The following is a 20,073-nucleotide window of genomic DNA, read 5'->3' as shown; positions in this document are numbered from 1 at the left end:
GGATTTTGGAACCCACATTGTTCTTGGGCCTCGTGTGATCTCCTTTGCCACTTGCCTTGTTTCTTCTTTGACTTGATGGTACCTTGTCTTTAATTTCCAAATATGGCTATTGCTTTTGTAAAAGCCTTGCTCTTGTAGTAATTGACGAGGGATCCATCTATAGGCTGTAGTACTCTTGGGTGTAGCGGGTGACTGCTCTTGATTTCTTGATGTTTCTTGCTTTTCCTGGGTGATTCCTTGATAAGCTACTACCTTAGGTAACCAGCTTTGAAATTTATCCTCATAGAATCCTTGTGCTTCGAGTAACTCGACTAGAATGAATCTTTGGACTTGCTTGGAGGTGATCTTCACTTGAATTTGTTGGGTATTCTGGTAGAATTATGATTTCATTACCCAAATTTGTCGTATGGTTTGTCAAGTGGAAGACCTTCTCTTTTGCTTTTTGTATCTATCCTTTCTCTTGGTTGAGTTATGTGATTGACGTTGACGGTTTTGTTGATTCCTAACTGAGTGGTTGTCATGGGATGGATATTGCCAGGCTGTTATCTTGGGCTTGTTGACCCAAACATCTGAATTTCCTTTCTTGTAGCCTTGTGCAATAATTGACTCGTTTGATGTGATCCATCCTGTTACCTGTTCTTGTTGAGGTTGTTCCTGTGATTGTATTCAAATAGGATCATTAACTTTAACCTGTGCCTTGGATACTAGCACTTGGTTGACCTGTTTTGACTTCCTTTGGAGACTTTCGGCCGATGGAAACTTCGGTTGATAGACTTTTTGCTTGGGTTTCCATTGTTTTGTTGATGGTTTGGCTTTTGATGTAGAGGGTTTGTCTTGCACTTGCATTGGCTGGGCTAGAGACTGTGGGCTTACTTTAGCTTTGCCTTTTTCAATAGCCAAGAATATTTGAACTGCTGTAGGCTTGACCTCTGTTGCCACTTGATAGCTTGTCGTGATGACCATTGTTAAAGATTCAGGCTCGTTTTCAAAGACTTGTGACCATGGCTTGGACAAAATCAAGTGTGTTACCATTTGTCGAGAATCTACCACCAAGAATTTTTCTTTGACATTCTGTGAGTGTAGTTGGAGAGTAGCTTCTGCAATCCCCATACTTATAACATCTACTTCAGGTGAGAGATTTACCTTTATTTGAATATCATAAAGCTTTGGCTTACCTAGAAGTAACCACATGCCATATGACATAACATTAGTCGTGGAATTTGTATCAATTTCTGCCATAAAATTCATCTTGACTCCGTCTTGTGCACTTAGCAAAAAGTTGATCTTCTTTGGTACTAGATTGCCTGTGTTCTCTTGAGTGACTTGAGCAATCTTTGGCCTGGACTCCTTGTCGTCTTCTTCTTCATTGTTCACACTTGTGAGCTCATTTGTGTGTTCTACCTCCTGCTTAACCACCATTTCCTCTAATATATCTTTTGGAGAGACAAAATCAGCATTTGGTTCCTGTAGAGTCATAGGCTCTTCTTCCTTGACTTCAGCTATTGAAATGTCACCAATAGTGTCTGAACTTCCTGTCACTTGCTGCACCTCTTCTTTGATTGATTCCAAGTCTTCATATTGCTTGTTTGTAGGCATTGGACCTGAAGTATCTTCTTTGGATCTTAGCCCTTCTTCCTCCAACTTTGCTTCGTTGACTTGCGGCTCCTCCTTTGTACTATGCATTCGAGTTGGACAGTTTGCAATCAAGTGTGTTATCGCACAATGATCGCAAAGAGCACCTATTTCTATATGACCAGTATTCGTGCTAGGTATCTGGTTTTGTGTTATCCCCATAGCTGATAACCCCGTTTCGAACTCATACACAGATTCTTCATCTGTCTCACACATAAACCTTAGCATGTAGTAGGGGACTATGTCATACCCATTCTCATTGCAAAATTTTGTTGGTGTGGTCTCATTAACACAGACATCCAAAGTAGCCAATATCTGAGTCCACTCTAGCGGTTCTAACGCCTCTTCCGGAAAAGGTTCTCTTATGTAAGCATAATCTTCTAAGACCCTCTCTAAGTAATTCTCATTTCTCCCAAAGTCACTACACTCCGATGCTCCGCACATCCAGATTTCTTTCTTTTTGCCCATCCATGGATGGTTTCTTGATCCACTTTGTGTTGCAGAATCAAAATCTTCCACGGGCGTTCTAGTTACATCTTGGTAACTATGATTTCTCATATTTACACGTGTTGTGGTTTCAGCATGTCTCAAGTATAGATAATCATAACCCCAATCTTGTACCATCTTGAGTTGCCTCATGAATGGTCTTCCAAGGATGATTTCATAGTTATTTTTCTTGCCAAAGTCAACTATGGCAAAAGTATGCGCATACTCTATACCACAAGAAGACACCACTATCGCTTCTAGCAATCCCATGGGTCTTTCCACATGCCCATCCGCTTCTAGCAATCACATGGGTCTTTCAACATGCCCATCCGCTAACTGTAATTTTATTCTGGTTGTTCTAAAGGCGGGCCTACCCCATTTCTCCCATATTCGTTTTGTTGCTATGGCAATTCTTGCTCCGCTGTCAAGTATAGCTTTCGTTTCAATCCCATTGTACTCGACAGGCAAAGTGGCATTACCATTCTCCTTCACAGTGTTCTCCTACTTTGTTCAGAGGTACCGATCTTACATTTGATCTAGGCTTCTCGATCTCATCTAGCTCTTTTGATCCCAATTTTTTCCAAGCATTTTCCTATATCCGTCCACATACTTGGCCTGATTTTCAAAAGTTCTACCAACGTAATTGTGCACTTCACTGGCGTGGATAGCAAGTCAGTCAATTTTTTTGTGTCCAACTCGTTTGTCCCTCTTAGCCTCTGTGATGGAACTCTCACAATCTCAGACTTTGCCTCAAAATCTCCCATGTACTGTGGCAAAGTTCTTAACGATGTAGGTCTACTGTCTTCGGAGGCTACCGATCCTACGTCACCATAATATGACCTCGCAGCAACACTCATTTGTGGTCTATCTAATGTGATTTTAGGAAATGGTGCTGGTCAAGCATCCTCTTCTCTTTTTTTGGGCATCTTGGACAGCCTTCCACAACTCCTCTGGCCACTACTCCTCAACTATAGGAACATAGGGTGGGAAATCCCTCATTGATTCATCTGTTGTATTTTGGACTACCCTCGAGTCTTGCGACCTTGGCAGTGGTTCTTCCCTATGATCCACTTCTTCTCTAGGCAATTCGTCTACTTTAATGCTTTCATCTTTGTGCACTAGGGTGACTATCCTATCCTTCACTTCTGGTGGAGGTGGTTCTAGCAATGCTTGAGCAGTTTTAATGAGCTGCTTACACATTTCTAACCTCTGCTTCTCTAGTTCAGGATAAGGATAAGTCATCCATCTTTGTTCTAAGGTCTGTCTATTTGCCAATCTAGCCTCATAAGCCTGTAAAATCGCATCTAAAGGCTCATTCACTTTGTCCACTAGGACAGATCCTCCTGAACTAGCACTCTTGGGTGCTTCAGCAGGTTTAAGGGTTTCAACTTCCCTTTGCTGTGTCTGTTGCTCTTGATTTGTTTCCAACTCAGTTGTAACAGCCTTTTCTTCCCCTTTTTCCCTTTCTAGTCTCGCTTTCATTCTAGTCCTTCTTGCTCGTCTAGAGTTTCTATGGCTTTTAGAACTCTTACTAGTCTCTCCATCTGTAGGCTTCTGCTCTTGCACTTTTTCTTGTGTGCTTGTGACAACGTTTACTGGAGCAACTTGCTTACTTTCATCTTTCTTTTTGTTTAAGCACCTGTTCTTTTGCAATTGTTTCTTGCGCTGTTGTTGTTGTCGTCTATCCTTTTGTTGCGGCTCGTTCTTTCTCTGATTTGCTGGTAGAAAGAAAGGTAACATGTGGTTGCATTTTACCTTTCTTTCTTGCATTTTGAGGACAATCCAAAATCATATGTGTGAGTGCACACTCATTACAATATACATTTATCATGATATCATGGTGTGGACAATCCTTAATCAAGTGATCATTACTACCACATCTGTCACATGGACATATTGGTTGTTGTGGCAATACTTGATATTGACCTTGAAGTGACCTATGATCTACCACATTTCTTTCTGTTTGAAGCTCATGACTCACATATGCATTTCTAGCAGCTATGGGTCTTTCACTTAAGAACACTTGTTCCGCTACAGGATGATATCTAGGCGGTTGAGACATAATATGCTCAAACCCTGGTCGAGTCTTAGGTCTATAGTCAGGAAAATGTTGCGTTGGATGGTCCCCTCCACATGTCATGCACCTTCGTCGGATGGTCCCCTTCACATGTCATGCACCTTCGTCGTGGAGGAACTCTATAGGCTGGTACTCTGTCAGAGTGGTTGATGCGTTGCATCACATTCTCTATGATTTGCTCCTCAACATTTACTTGGTTTTGTTCTAGATTCCCTCTTTGATCCTCAAGACCAGCGGTTTTCGTTTTCTCACTCGCATCATTCATCTTCTTATGACCATCGTCATAGAATTCGCAATTGTCAACTAGGTCAACTGCCGCTTTGGTCACCTCTTCCAAGGTTTGGTATCATTTCATGTATGGGTCCTTTTGGAGATTCTCATTCCTAAGCCCTCTGATGAAGCATAGGATCTGACGTTCTGGCGTGGGTAACTCTTGGGTAGGACGTCTAGCAACATATTGCTTGAAACGTAGTATTGCATGTCTCAATGTTTCTGTTTCGCCTTGTTTAAATTCCTGAATCTTAGGAAGGGTGTTATGTTTTATGCCCCTCTTGGTGAATTCTTGAACAAATTCATCCAACATTTTCTCAATGGTTGTGAACTATCTCTAGTTCAATAGTTCAAACCATGCTTGTGCATTGTCCTCCAATGTAAGTATAAAACCCTCATACTGCGTGTGGAAGTCCTCTACTCGTTCTGCTTGTAGGACTTGCTTGAAAGCCAAGACATGGGCGTATGGGTCTCCTATGCCATTGTACTTTCTATTTATCCATTTTCTTAGCTGAGATGGTCTTATACTTTGGGGTGCAAAGTATGGAACCATACTCCTCTCTGGTATCGTTTCATCTCTCGTTATCGCTCTAGGAGGAAATCCAGGTGGTGGTCCCCTCTTTGGAATTCTCTTAGAGGTTCCTGTGTTTGGTGGATGTATCTGAGGCCCTTCATTGACCAAATATCCACTCATCTCTAATTTGGTTCGCAGATTTGTGCTTTCTACAGCTCTATATTCTCATCCATACTTGTCAACAAATAAAGATGTCCATTGTCGGTCGACCTCGTATGTATAGACATATAAGAGCTTGTATTCTATCAGCTCATCTGGGTAAGGCTCTAAGCAACTGTAAAGGTTGAATTGATTTCCATTAATATACCTATATAGTCCTTCACTTTCATGGTTATACGTCCAAAATCTCTCCACAAAATTGGTCTTTATGTACTGTAGGTTTGGAAGATCTATTCTGGGCGGGTGCTCATCTATCCCTGCAATCCATCTGCTTGTATAAGTTGAGTCTGAGTCTGATGTAGACATGACTTCTAGGACTAACAACTCTAGCTTGCTGTAGTAATACATCTCTCAGTGTGTTCAAGTGTTTTGGTCAGGGAAAATCCAAAACTATGTCCACCAAAACCCTGTTTTCTCACAATTCTCTCAAATTGTCGGTTTTAGACACCCCTGACTTCCGGATGCATTTTGAGGCCTTAAACAACGTTTTTTTTTCAAAACTGACCAAAATGTATGCCGTTGGCGACCATTTTGGTCAATTTACTCTAAGATCTGTAGTGCTGCTCTTAAGCTACGTTTTGATAAAAAAAGTTTTGGAATCGGAGTCCGTATGAGAAAGTTATGACCAAAATAGTGAGATGTAATTCAGAAAGTTGCTCTATTTGATGTTTTTACCAGTGGTCAGTTTGAGCCCAAAATTGGTGTGTGCACTCCTTAGGCAATGATAAACCCAGTGGTATACTTGGTTTCAAAAAAATTTCTCAAAATTTTTGTCTGACTTGTCTATCGCGATAGGCTCACCAAGTACCCCTTGCAGATGTCCAATTGCACTCAAACTTTGTGTACAGGGTATAATGGGCCTTCTGAACCCAAATATAAAGTCAAATTTGAATTTTGATTTTTCTACAGTGAATTCCTGAGTCTATCGCGATAGACTCACCAGAGTGTTACTAGGATACAATTTTTCAACTGTTTTCACAGATTTGAGTTCCCCCTTCTCTTGAGATACTACTCACCAAGTTTCAACCAATTTGGAATGCTTTTCCTTTGTAACTTGCATCAAACAAATGTTTCTTTTCTGATCTTGTGAAGTAATCCACTTAGATGCACTTCCAATGCTCCAAATTTACTCAAAATTTAACCATAGGCTCACAACAACATGTAGAACAAGGCCCTAAGGTCATTTTTCAAATTTTTTTTTTTTGGTGAAAAAGCCTCAGTCTATCGTGATAGACTCAGCAAGTTCTTCAGTTTTGAAAATTTTCTAGATTTCTCTTCACCATTGTGTTCCCTACCCTCTGTAGATCATGTATACCAAGTTTCACAAGGTTTGGAAATTTGGTCAAGTCCCTTTACCCAATTTGTCTCTGAAGTCTGACTCAAAACACCAGACTTGAGGTTTGGTGGTCAAGCAGGTGTCCAAGTACACTCAATTTTTGGGAGCAGCCTTGTATTGATGTGTTTTACCTGTGGTATGAGGGGTTTTTCCTGATTGTGAGTCTATCTCCAATTCACCAGTCTATCACGGGGAAGTGATTTTTTTCTCTGTTTTTGGACAGTTTGGTTCCCAATGCCCTTAGAAGCCTATCCCCAAAGTTTCATTCAATTTGGACTTCTTTTCCTTTGGATTCAAGCATTTCACAACTCACTTCCTTACACTCAGAAAAAGCAAATTCCCACTTAGATGCACAAGCACTAATGCAAATGCTTTGAAATTTCACATACAAGCTCTAGAGCATATGCAAAACAAGGTCTTGAGGTCAAACTTTTTTTTTATAAAAAAATTGCAGATTTGGTTTCATATTTTTTTTTGGGATTTTTTAAGATTTTTTTTTTTTTGGTTGGATTGGACCAAATCTGTGTTTTCCCCCTATCTTAAGGTCTCCAATGCAAAAACAAGCACTCAAATCGGCTTTCAAACGACCATTTTAGAGCACTTTTACCATAATCAACACAATTCCGCCTTTTGTGTTTTCAAGCACATTTTCATGTCAAAATTGCTCTAGATCAACATCAGATGTCCTACACTACCTAAAGTCCTACTTTGGATGGTTGAATGGTTGTTTTTGCTTTCTGGCAAGCAAACAGCCTCCTGCTTACCTTTTGCGTTTTTTTTTTCTTTCGAGTTCTTCATAACCATAAGTCACAACCAAACACACAAACCATAAAACCTAATCTAAACACACAACAAAATAATATAACCATACCTCAACCTCATGGTGGACCACCTCGGCGAGACGCAGGCTCCCTGGCTATCCCTCAGTCAAGAGATCTGCTCTCTGACTTCCCACTAAGAAGGCAAATGGTGACAACACTCTAGAAAACTCTAGAGAAACGCTATATTGTCAAACACGAGTGATGCGGTCTACGCTAGTTTAGGCACTTCGTCCCCGGCAACGGCGCTAATGTTAGCGGGTACGCCGCGATGGACGATGGAGCACAGCGAGAACACATACCAAAAAACTGTCAATCCGAGGATGTAGCTGACCCGACTAGGGCATGGAGGCAATCTCTGGGTTGTCAACCCTGAGCTAGACACGAACAACACTCTACAATCACTAATCCTACCACAACACTACCATAAAGCAAAGAAACAGACAACACATCCTACGAAACACTACAAGCTCGAAACAGTCTCAAATCATATCGGAATGACTCGAAATCGGAGGGCAAGACTCACAAGGATATATCCTATATGGCCAAACACTTAAACCCTGAAAACCATAACTGTAAGATCTCTAATCGCTATCGCGATAGACTCAAAATAGCAATTTCCAAAATGTCCGAAAATGATCTACAAAGACATCAACACAAAGAGCTTCTCGTCCTGATTCTAGCGATTACTCGATCATTCAGAACGGATGTCGTTTGAGGTACTTACGACCAAATATAGCTCGTAGCAGGTGGGCTCGCGATGTGGTCCTCGGCTTGCATTGCTTGCGTCGACGCGGAGAGCTCCTCGATGCTAACACGCTCCTACTCTCATATCTGCAATGTGATTAGTGTGCGCGATGGTGTGTGTGTGCGTGAAGCTCACTACTGTGTGCTGCAGAACCCACGACTGTATATTAATTGAGATAACGTAACGTGTCCTTTACAAAGCCTTAGGTTTCAGCTTATATACCAAGCCTTCAAACCTAATGTCTAGCCAAATGACCTGAATTGTCCCTAGGCTTCTACAGAGCTTAATTACAAGAAACTCAGTTGGCTTTACTCATTATACAAGCATCTGTGGCCAAAATACAAGTGCCGACTTAAAATATGAGGTTCCCATAAACATTACAAAAGTGGCCGCCGTAATGGCTCAAAATAATAATAACGGGATATTCGATGACGTCCATGAACTCGTATCTTCATGTTGCAGCATCCATCTTCATCTTCATTACTTCATCACTATCTTCATGTGGAATCTTTATAGAATCTTTGAGGAATCTTTATGGAAACGTTATTGAAAGGACGTCCTTTCAAGATGACTCATCTCCATTTCTACTACCATCGTGTTGTCCCTCATATTGTTGAGTTATTTCTCTCTCTCTCTCTCTCTCTCTCTCTCTCTCTCTCTCATCTTCTTGGCAAGCAAGGAAACCATAATTCTACTTTTCATGGCAAAGTTTTCCTCTTCTCTTTGGTGATACGATGGCCCCAAAGAAAGTGACTTGAAGCTCTAAGGATGCTCGTGTTGTTCCACCTCCAAGAAAGGTACAAAGGAAGGTATAGTCTACTCCAATTGTAGCTCAAGCGGATGTATTAATTGTGGAAGAAGTTGAAGCCGTCCAACCTCCAACACGGGAGGTAATCAAACATGTCATTAATCCGGTAAGGTAAATTATAAATTTGCATTGCTATTCATGTTGACCTGGGAAGCTAAGCATAGGGATTCCCTTAAACCGTTCAAGAAACGTGATTCTATCATAAGAAACAAGCATATATTTTCATAGATTAATGAAAGAATTATTTGATAAATTATCACTGTTTGTTAAATTGTTATTGCTTGATAAATTGTATATTGTTTGATAAGTTGTTATTGGTTGATATGAAGAGTTGGTTGATCATGTTTGAAGAATCATTTAAGGAGAAGAATTATTGGAAGAATATATTTTGTTCCTCGTGGAAAGCGAGATGCCTCGCAGTTAGTGAAATGATTCAACGATTAGGGGAGATTAAGCTGAGGTTATCGGCTCTCTTTTTATCCGTCGCAATTAGCGAGATGCCTGACGATTAGCAAGATGCCTCGCGATTAGCAAGATGCCTCACGATTAGCGAGATGAGAAGGTTGTACAATTCACAATTAACAAATAAATCCTTTGGAAAGGCTTTGTTGGTTAGACAGAGAAAGTCCGCGGATAGCGGCAACTCATAAGAAATTGAAAAAATTATTTTTGTTAAAATATAGGAATCTCTTCATTAGGCCTTGTTTGAATTGTTTTGGTATTGTTTGAAGGGATCTATAAAAGAACTTGTGTTTGGAATTAATTAAGGAGCACTGTTTGTATATGTAAAACAATGTGGTAGTAATTAAAAAACAAGGAGAACGGGTGAGTGTGGTGTAGAAAGTGGGAGACTAGTATCCTAACAGATTAAGTCACTATAAGAGGAGTTGTCTATAACTGCTAACATTGCCGCGGAAAAAAAAAGGAAAAAGGAGAGAGAAAAATTTACGGGGGCAACAAAACCGCGGCTATGAACCCGGTAGTGGTTTCTCAGCAATAAGCGCGGTAATAGTCATGGCAATATACCCGCTGCTATTACCGTGACCTTTGCCGCTGTTATTACCACGCTTATTGCCACTACACGACAATTCAAAAATAAAGGTGCTCATTTGGGCCACAAATGAGCACCTTTACTTTTGACTTGCATAAAACAATGAAACATCAATTGTTTTTGGGAAGAGTATAAAAGATACCAAAAAACTGAAATTGAATTTACTTTACCTTGACAATTAAAAATGTAGAAGATCAACTATTTAAAAAAGTTACAATAAAAAGTAAATATTTGTATATACATTGTGCAACATTGGGACTTTACGAAAGTTTGGACAAAACATTTTTCTATCTAATCCTCCTCTATCTCATCGTCGTCCAAAGGCACGTATGTTGGATCACTTTGACTCTACATAAACCCAAACCAAATTAAACAATTATCCACAACTCAAAACAATTGATACAAAATTACTTGTTTAAACTTACCGCTTGTAGTGATCCAACCGCCGTATCGAATTGCCCGCCAGAGATGTGGTTGTTTTCGAACAACCATCGCCAAGTATCAAATTCTGTATGTCGCTCCCGATACTTGACCATCTCTCTGGTTGGTCGAGAGAGAGTGACATTTTCCTAAGTTAGCAATAACAATACCAATTCATCAACTGTAATCTTTATAATCACCGATCAACGTTATAATTCAAATAATCTTAAATATTTATCCTTCCAAGCTCCCTTTCCTCCTGAGCCATAGTGTGTGGGAGTTTGTCTTGCGCGAGCCTCACGTTGTTGTCTGTATGATGAGCCCGTCTCGCAGTTTGATTGCTCTTCTCTTGAATTGCCCACTCCCACTCCGCGTTTACCATGTTGCCACCGCGGTAACTCCTATCTGAATCTTTGACCTGGTTGGCTTCTGTGTGCCGCACACTGGACTGCTTATTTTTTTAGAAATGTCTTTATGTAGCCCTCCAACCATTGTTGTGAAAAACGTTGATCGGGGATGTTTGGAAATCTAGCTAACAGAGCGTCCTTAATGTACCGTGCATGATCGAGCAGTTGGTCTCTAAACTTTATGTAACAGTTCTCAAAAGTTGAATGTATAAGAATTTGTAGATGGCATCAAAATTCCCTACCCTGTGCTGTGCCAAAATCCACCTCCCTGCCATATTTAACCTTGTAGTAGCACCCATGCGTGTCTGGTACGAGTGCGTTAGTATCTTCTTCCTCTGTGTCAGGGGCGGCATGATCTGAAAGTGGGGATTCCATTCCCCCGCCACTACCAAAACATGCAAAACCACAAGATCCACTACCGTCTCGTCTCTCACTGCGCTTGCTGCCCTAAGACGAGCGTCGACGCGCGTTGCCAGAGGAAGTCCGTTCACGATGTTCTGGCGAAGCTGGAGTGGAATGGAGTGGCGTAGGACCCTGTGATGCCATGGGAGTAGGACCTTGCGATGCAAGGGGAGTAGGACCCTGCGATGGAATAGGAGTAGGGCGATAGGAAGGGAGAGTAGAGGGAGGTGCCATCGGTGCGAGGCTCTGTAGGTAAGGAGTCCCTCCCTGACTCCCCCATGGTGTAGTCTGCAAAGAAATGCCTTAGGTCGTAAGCTGCTGCGGAGTGTAGCGGCCAAACAAATCCTTCGTCAAACAGAGGTACTGCTCTCGTAAAGAGATAGCCCAATGTAAGTCAGGATCTACGACCAGTGGAGGAATCTAAGAAGGGTATGTGTAGGATGGCTATGCCTGCAAATAACAAAAAAATACCTATGACACTCATGGTTTAGGGTTAACTACGTAGAAACATTATTTATTTCTTTGCTTGTTCTCACCGACTCAAGACTCGTGTCCACTGGAGGCGATGTCCACCTTGGGTGGGAGCCCACTTGAGATGTGAACCAACCAAAAGAAGAGCCAGCTAGCTGCTCCTCACCAGTTGGTCTCTGGTCTAACATCTACATTACAAAGAGCAATATAAGATTAAGCTTTCCACCCTACTCACTCATCTATAAATATGTACACAAGTATATTAGCACACAAACACATAGATACATATACATACTAGTAGACTTAAGTAGAGGCTAGTAGTGCCAAAGGTCAACTTCACCTCTTTAGATATCATCGCAGTCTCAACCGTGGTAAAACCAAAGGTACGTTGCGGTAAGCCATGCATGAGTGAATCAATGACTGCAACGCCACGATTAAAAAAGGAATATACCCAAGAGGAAGCGTCTAACCTTCGGATGCTATGCTCCTGTACTTAGTGACTACATACATGCATAAATAATATATATATGTACACACACATATATATATGTTATGGTTGTAAATGTAGCCATCGTTTTGTGTTGGCTGCACGTAGATTCAACGTCTAAGTGATCAATTGATCGTAACATTACAATTCTCTCCCAGAGGATATAAATATTAGCACATAGACACGTAGATACATATACATACTAGTAGACCTAAGTAGAGGCTAGTAGTGCCAAACGTCAACTGCACCACTTTAGATATATATCATCGAAGTCTCAACCATGGTAAAACCAAAGGTACATTGCGGTAATCCATGCATGAGTGGATCAGTGACCGCAACACCGCGATTAATAAAGGACTATACCCAAGAGGAGGCGTCTAACCTTTGGGTGATATGCTCCTGTACTTAGTGCCTACATACATGCATAAATAAATATATATGTACACATATATAAATGTTAAGGTTGTAAATGTAGCCATCGTTTTGTGTTGGCTGCACCTGGATTCAACGTCTAAGTGATCAATTGATCGTAACATTACAATTCTAATGTAATGCAATAAGTAATTCTATTTCTCTCACTGAGTCTCTCTCTCTCTCTCTATGTCTCTCTCTCTCTCTCTATCCCTCTCTCTCTCCCCTTCTTGGTCGTACAGTTGAACTACGAAGCGGAAGCTCCATCACAGAGTCATGTCTGTGCTTCCATGTAAAGCAAGCACTCTCATAGATGAGAAGCCAAACATGGATGACATCTTCTGTCAAGGCATGGAGGTCTCGACTAAGGTCATGGTGGCTTTGGACTTGGACACAACTTTTTTGGGCTTCGCGTATGTCCACAAGAGCGACTCCAGGGACATCCACCATGTCCTGGATTGGCCTCACAAATTGAGGCAACTGCTTCATCCCGTTATTGCAAAACATAGACCAACATGTTTTACAAGTGGAACCCCTTGTCTTCTACCTACACCCTCCAATATTGGGGATGGGCTGCCCTTCGTTCAAAAAAGCGTCCTCGCCTTTTAGGTAATCTTGGTGCTGGTTGCTCAGGTATCCCTTTGGAGCCCAATTTTCATCTCCTTAACTTCTTTCTCTCTCTCCCTCTTTCCCCTCTTCTTCTCCCTCTCTCTCTCTCTCTCTCTCTCTCTCTCTCTCTCTCTCCTCCTCTCTCTCTCTCTCTCTTTCTCTCCCATTCTATCTACTCTCTCTCTTTCCCTATCTCTCTCTCTCCCCCCTCTCTACCTCTATTCTCTCTCTTTGCCTAATTCTCTCCCTCTTCATCTACTCTCCCTCTTCATCTACTCTCCCTCTTTCCCTATCTCTCTCTATTCCTCTCTTTCCCCCCCCCCCCCCCCCCCCCCCCTCTCTCTCTCTCTCTCTCTCTCTCTCTCCAATCTCTCTCTATTCCTCTCTTTCCCTCTCTCTATTTACTCTCTCTCTCTCTCTCTCTCTCTCTCTCTCTCTCTCTCTCTCTCTTTCCCTCTTTCCCTCCCTCTCTCTTTCTCTCCCTCTTTCCCTCTCTCCCTCTCTCTCTCTCTCTCTCTCTCTCTCCCTAATTCTCTCTCTCTCTCTCTCTCTCTCTCTCTCTCTCTCTATCCCTATCCCTATCTCTCTCTCTCTCTCTCTCTCTCTCTCTCTCTCTCTCTCTCTCTCTCTCCCTCCTTCTTTCCTTATTTCTATATATATATATATATATATATATATATATATCCCTATCCCTCTCTCTCTCTCTCTCTCTCTCTCCTTCTTTCCTTATTTATATATATATATATCTCCCCCTATTTCTATCTATCCCTATCTCCCTATCTTTCTCCCTCTCTCTCCCTCCCTCTCTCTCTCTCTCTCTCTCTCTCTCTTTATATATATATATATATATATCCCTATCCCTATCTCTCTCTTTCTATATCTCTCCCTCCCTCCCTCTCTCTCTCTCTCTCTCTCTCTCTCTCTCTCTCTCTCTCTCTCTCTCTCTCTCTCTCTCTCTCTCTCTCTCTCTCTCTCCCCCTACCCCTCTCTTTCCCTCTTTCTCTATCTCGTTCTCTTTCTGTCTCTCTCTCTCTCTCTCTCTCTCTCTCTCTCTCTCTCTCTCTCTCCCTCTTTCTCTATCTTTCTCTCTCTTTCTCTCCCTTGGGGGGGCGCAAGGACAACATTTCTCCCCACATTTCCCTTCAAAAATTCCTTGGGCCAATGGGCGCATGAACCTCCCCTGCCATGTCAGCCATCGAACATTCCCACTTGGTCGTGTCCAATTCCAACACCAACAGTACCTGATAGGGCCATTGCTAGTTGAGATCGCCACTAAAACTGGCAATAACGCCCGTGTGCAGTGCCCATGCCAAAGTGTCATGGCCAAGCACCACAAGGGAGCTCTCTCTTCTATCTCCACTCCACTTATGGCTCATGGTCTAGCTTATACACCCTTCAATGTTGGTGTGCACCCCTCCATCTGGGATTTTAAGTTGAGACATGGCGGCCCTTGACTCAAAATTTGCCAGCTTCATCCTCATCACCACTGTAAATTGTACCAGTACTCTGCCACATTTTGCTTATGAACACATCACCATGGAGCAATCAATCTGCTCCTCCATGGGGGCACTAGAAGATGGAAGGGGGAATGGGGAAAACACCCAACACACTCAAAATTTCCTCTCTATAGCGCATGGTGTTTAGGGCACCCCTATCCTCTCTGAAAACACCTTCAAAAAACACATTTTCACTAGGAATCCACCGCTCGCACACCTCTCAACTCACACACACTTTACAAGAACATAACTCAATGCACACACTTTTCACGACACATTCCATTGATTTCCATACACACGAAAACACTCCTTCTCTCTCTTTGCAACAAGACATTGTTGGTTCCAGCGGGCAGACTTGCCTACACATGCACCCGCACTGCAGACACAAGCATAAGAGCACAAGAATAAAGAGTGGGGAAAGTGGGTAATGACACGAAAAATGGAAATGCTGGTTCCTCTTTTCTCAATTATACACTTATAAATCTCAATGTGCCAAAACCATGGCCAAAAGTGCCTTCTTTGGCTCTTTCAACTTCTCTTGAGCATCAAAAAGCCCCACAAAGTACAAAAACATTTCCCTTTGTAGAGGCTCACTACCTCTTTAGTATATTTTCTCTAATTCATAAATGTGTCACCTCCACCTTGAGGGTGTCTCTCTTTGTTTGGACTTATCATTATTCTCTCTTACTTAGTTTGTTGTTGGTGGGGGGGGGGGGGGCCACAAGGAGGGCAGCTCTCCCGAAATTTCCCTTCAGAAATCCTATGGGCCAATGGGCGCATGAACCTCCCCTTCCATCTCAGCATTGAACATTGCCGCTCGCTGCTGGTGTCCAATTCCAACACCAACAATACCCGATAGGGCCATCGCTAGTCGAGATCTCCACCAAAACTGGCAATAACGCCCATGTGTAGTGCTCATGCCAAACTGTCATGGCCAAGAACCACAAGGGAGATCTCTCTTCTATCTCCATTCCACTTATAGCTCACGGTCTAGCTTATATACCCTCCAATGTTGGCATGCACCCCTCCATGTGGGTGTTCAAGTTGACACATGATGGCCCTTGACTCAAAATTTGCCAGCTTTATCTTCATCACCGCTGTACATTGTACCAGTACTCTACCACATCTTGCTTATGAACACATCACCATGGAGCAATCAATCTGCTCCTCCATGGGGTCACTAGAAGATGGAAGGGGCAATGGGTAAAACACCCAACACACTCAAAATTTCCTCTCTATAGCCCATGGTATTTAGAGCACCCCTATCCTCTCGTAAAACACCTTCAAAAAACACATTTTCACTAGCAAGCCACCGCTTGCACACCTCTCAACTCACACACACTTTACAAGAACATGACTCAATGGACACACTTTTCACGGTGTCAGGAGTTTTTTGGAGCAAGGGATTGCGCATATGTACATACACATGCATGGTGCATCAAATAGAGAATTGCGCATTTTCCAGAGCCAGGTGGTTACGTGGGGCCCACATGTGTACAAGTAGGACAGCATGTACATAGTGCATCGATTTTCGATATCACCAGTACCAGTATGTTTGTTCTACAATAATGAGGAGTTTATAGCGCGTAAAACTTCTTGAGGAAGCTATCTGCGGGCCGACGACATGAGGTAAGCAGGTGCGTCAAATGGCATCTAGTGACGTCAAGAGGGCGAATGGGGTCAATATTTGCACGCGGATGAGGACGGACACAATGTGGGTGTTTTCTTGTGAGAGTTATGTAGACAGGTCATCATTAGGACCACTTTTTGGGGCCACTTCACGTGGTTGCGAGACGCATTATTGAAAAAAAATGAGTGCTAGGTGTGCGGATGATGCAAAAAAGGTGACAACTATGCACTGCGAGGTCAGTTTTTGGCCTGTTCGGGGTCCGTTTGAGGTCATCTAAAAGGCCAAGGGTGTCCAACTAAAAAATCTAAGTGTGGGAACTGAAAAAACAGAGAGAAGACCAGAAAAAACATGGCGATGAGAGGAGGAACAGCCGCAGGTGTGTTTTTGCGCATTTTGGAGCTTATTTTGGCCGTAAACTGCTCATCTGAGGTCGGATTTGAGCACTTTGACATTGTAGACTGGGGTTTTGGGCCGTTCCGGGCACGATGGTGCTGTCCATTTTGCCAAATTCCTCACTCTTTTCCTGCTATTTTTCTGTGTAAGTTTCTCCTATGAGCGAAGTTTCTGCTCTAGTTTGTGATTGTATTTGGCTTATTTTACCCATATTGTGTGAGCTATTTGTCCCATTGGTGTTGGCCCAAGCTCAATTGTATCTAAATATCAGAAATTATCCTCTTTTGAGCTGAGTTTTTTGGGTGTGGTTGTGTGTGTGTGTGTGTCTGTGTGGAGTGGGCAAGTGGATAGTCTCTCTCCTCTCACTCTAGAGGTGTGTTCCCTGTCTCGGCCAGGTGTGTTGTCTAAGCCAAGTGGTGCCCCATAGTGTGTGTGTGTATCTTCCCAAGAGTGTGTGTCGGGTCGTTATAGAGGCGCTGTGTGTGTTTTCATCCCGCTCACATTCTTTTGGTGCCCCCACGGAGGATCTTCTTCGAGTACCTTCTACTTCGAGCTTCAAGATTCGAGATTCAAGATTCAAGGTTACATGTTACAGGTTACAGGTTACACGGACAGGTATAGGTACAAGTGATTCACACAAGCACAGGTAGCTGGAGTACAGTGATATACTAGCAGTGATGTCACTTGCAGTTGTTGTGGATATGCATCACTTGGAGCCTATTTGAGCGCATTGTCTACTGGATTGTACGTTACTTGTGGAAACTGCCATTGTACGCATTTGTGGAGCCATACTTGGTTGTATTTGGCAGTCCCAGCCATTTCTGAGACTTGGTCTGGAAGATAGTCATTTCTGAGACTTGACTATACGCGATTTGCATTAGCCTTCGTGTGAGGGTCGATAGCGTAAGGTTTTTATTGAGATGGGGGATTCTCAAATGTAGAGATCCTTTCGGTGATACAGGTAGCTGGAGCACCCTTTTTGTGACCTCGCCATAGGCTATGTACTAGTGAGTCCTACTTGATGCTCGGGTTCTATTTTTGACAGTTTATGCATACATATACAGTTTATATTTTGGGTTCCTATTGTTCTATTTCTGGGGAAACTCTGCCAAAATTTTTCCAAGTTATGATGGCTGGTTTTTTGGTCTTTTGAGCCATTTATGCTGTTATGCTTCTGAAATTTTGGAAAAATCAGAGGTTAAGTTAGGTGTGCCTTCTTGGGAGCTTCATTGTTGGCTTTAATGGATGATCAAAATGGCCCTCAATTCACTCCATTTCATTTAACTCAAAGAATCCAGATAAATGTCCATGTGTCCAGGAAGATTTTTTTCCAGCAGCGCATAGTCTTTATGTTCGGGCCAAGAAGATTACGAGAGATCTTGGAATTTCCTTTGCCTGTTGTAATTCCGATGATCAACTATGAAAACTCATTTGATGTGCATGTGTTTGTCCTTATCTAAAGTTGAGCTCCATTGAAGTTTCTGAGGATTGGGTAGTCAAAAGTTTTGGTTTCTTGCACGTGTGTTCAAAGGGGTTCTCAAAGCATTGTAACTTGAATAGCCATGGCTTTCTCTTATCCGGAGTTTCATGGAAGAAGTGATGAAGATGTGGAAGATTTTTTGGAAAAGATGGAGGTTGCTTGTATTAGCAACCAGATTCATGACCCTGTGCAGATGTTACGCCTTCTCCAAATTTGTTTGAAGAGTGATACACAAGTTTGGTCTAAAGCATTTGAAGAGGAGTTGCGTGTGGCTGATCCACCTGTAAGGTTGAGTTGGGACAATCTACGACATGGTTTGGAAGTGGAGTTTGTGAAGATAGAAGATCCTGAGAAAGTGTGGCAAGAAGTACAGGCTTTGGTGCAAAAGGAAGGTGAGCCAGTAGATGCGTACATACGTAAGTTTTCATTGGCATGGGAGCGAATGTGCAAGGCCTTAGCACCACAGGTACCCCCGCCTGACATGATGAAGAAGGATAGGTTCTTAGCTGGTCTTTGGGAGAATATACGTTGGAGAGTGGAGCTAAAGAAGCCTAGGACATATGAAGATGCACTAGAGGTATCAAGGAACAAAGAGTGGAAGTTGAGGAAAATGAGCCAGTTAGGGGTGGAGTCTTTGCCCATGAGGTATGAATTTCAGCCTATAGAGTCTTTACAAGGTCGCATGTCAGGGGTTCATCACGAACCAGTGGTTCCTGTTACTACTCAGGTTATGCCAGCAATGGTCACTACAGCAGTGCAAGATGATGGGCTAAGGCAAGACATGAGGCAAATGGTAGATTTGATGAAGAATCTCAGCCTAAACATGCTAGGTCAAGTGGGAAATAATCGAGGTCGAGGGAGGTTTGCAAATCAGCCAGGAGGTGAAGAAAGGCCTAGAAATGGTGTTGGACAAAGCAATGGTAGGTTTTGGAGGCAGACACCCACATGTTATAATTGTGGAGAGTTGGGTCACATCAGCCCGCAATGTGATAAGCCACCAAGGATGGGGGGAGACATGTATCCATTGCCAAGACAGGTGCTAACTAGGTCAAATGATTATGGCATCGAAATTAAGGGAGACGAAGGAACCAGTGGACTGACCCAGGAGGAAAAGGGAAAGACAAAAGTGCTAAGTGTAGTCACCTTGGAGAAGGAATCAAAGCTAGAGGATACATTAGTTATGCCTATTGGGAAGAGGACCACATAAGATAAGGAAGGAAGAAGTGCCCCAGGTCCTAGTAAGAAGAAAGGAAAGAGCCATGAAGGCGAGGATGTCAAGGCCAAGAGGAAAAGGAGATCTCGTCAAAAGTTTCATGTTTCAGATTTTCCACTAGGGGATGGGCAATTAAGCTACGACTTGAAGGAGGATCTGACGAGCAGAAGGCAGATGTTACTTTTGGGAAACTTATAGAGATGGTGCCTAAGCTAAAGCGACAGTGGAAGAGGATGGTTAACCGAATGGAGAAAGAGCCAGAGAGAGGTTCAGTAAAGGTGTTGGCAATGGATGAGCTACAAGACATTTGTCCAATAGTAGATGTGTGGCATAAAAAGAAAAATTTGGGACAAGGTTATGTGGGTGGCGGAGCCCAAATATGCGTCATAACACACTCATGCGTTGAGAAGATGGGTCTCACAGTGGCTGGGGTGTCAGGTTTTCGGATTAGATTGGCAAAACATCAAAAAGTTAAATTCTTGGGTGTTGTAAAGATCTTAGAAGTGGAGGCATATGATGCAAAGGCAGTGGTTGATTTTCATGTGATGCCAGCAGGGTTGGGAGCATATCCTATTATACTGGGCAGACCATGGTTACGTGCAGTGGGAGCTGTTCAAGATTGGCGACATGGTACGATTAGCCTCTATGGAAAGACAGGTACCAAGAAGCTTTATAATATGGACACAAGGAAACGA

The sequence above is a fragment of the Adiantum capillus-veneris genome, chromosome 4 (assembly GCF_014529385.1).
Source record: "Adiantum capillus-veneris isolate H3 chromosome 4, ASM1452938v2, whole genome shotgun sequence".
Classification (NCBI taxonomy): domain Eukaryota; kingdom Viridiplantae; phylum Streptophyta; class Polypodiopsida; order Polypodiales; family Pteridaceae; genus Adiantum; species Adiantum capillus-veneris.
The sequence above is the reverse complement of the archived record's forward strand: the minus strand, read 5'-3'. Positions refer to the sequence as shown.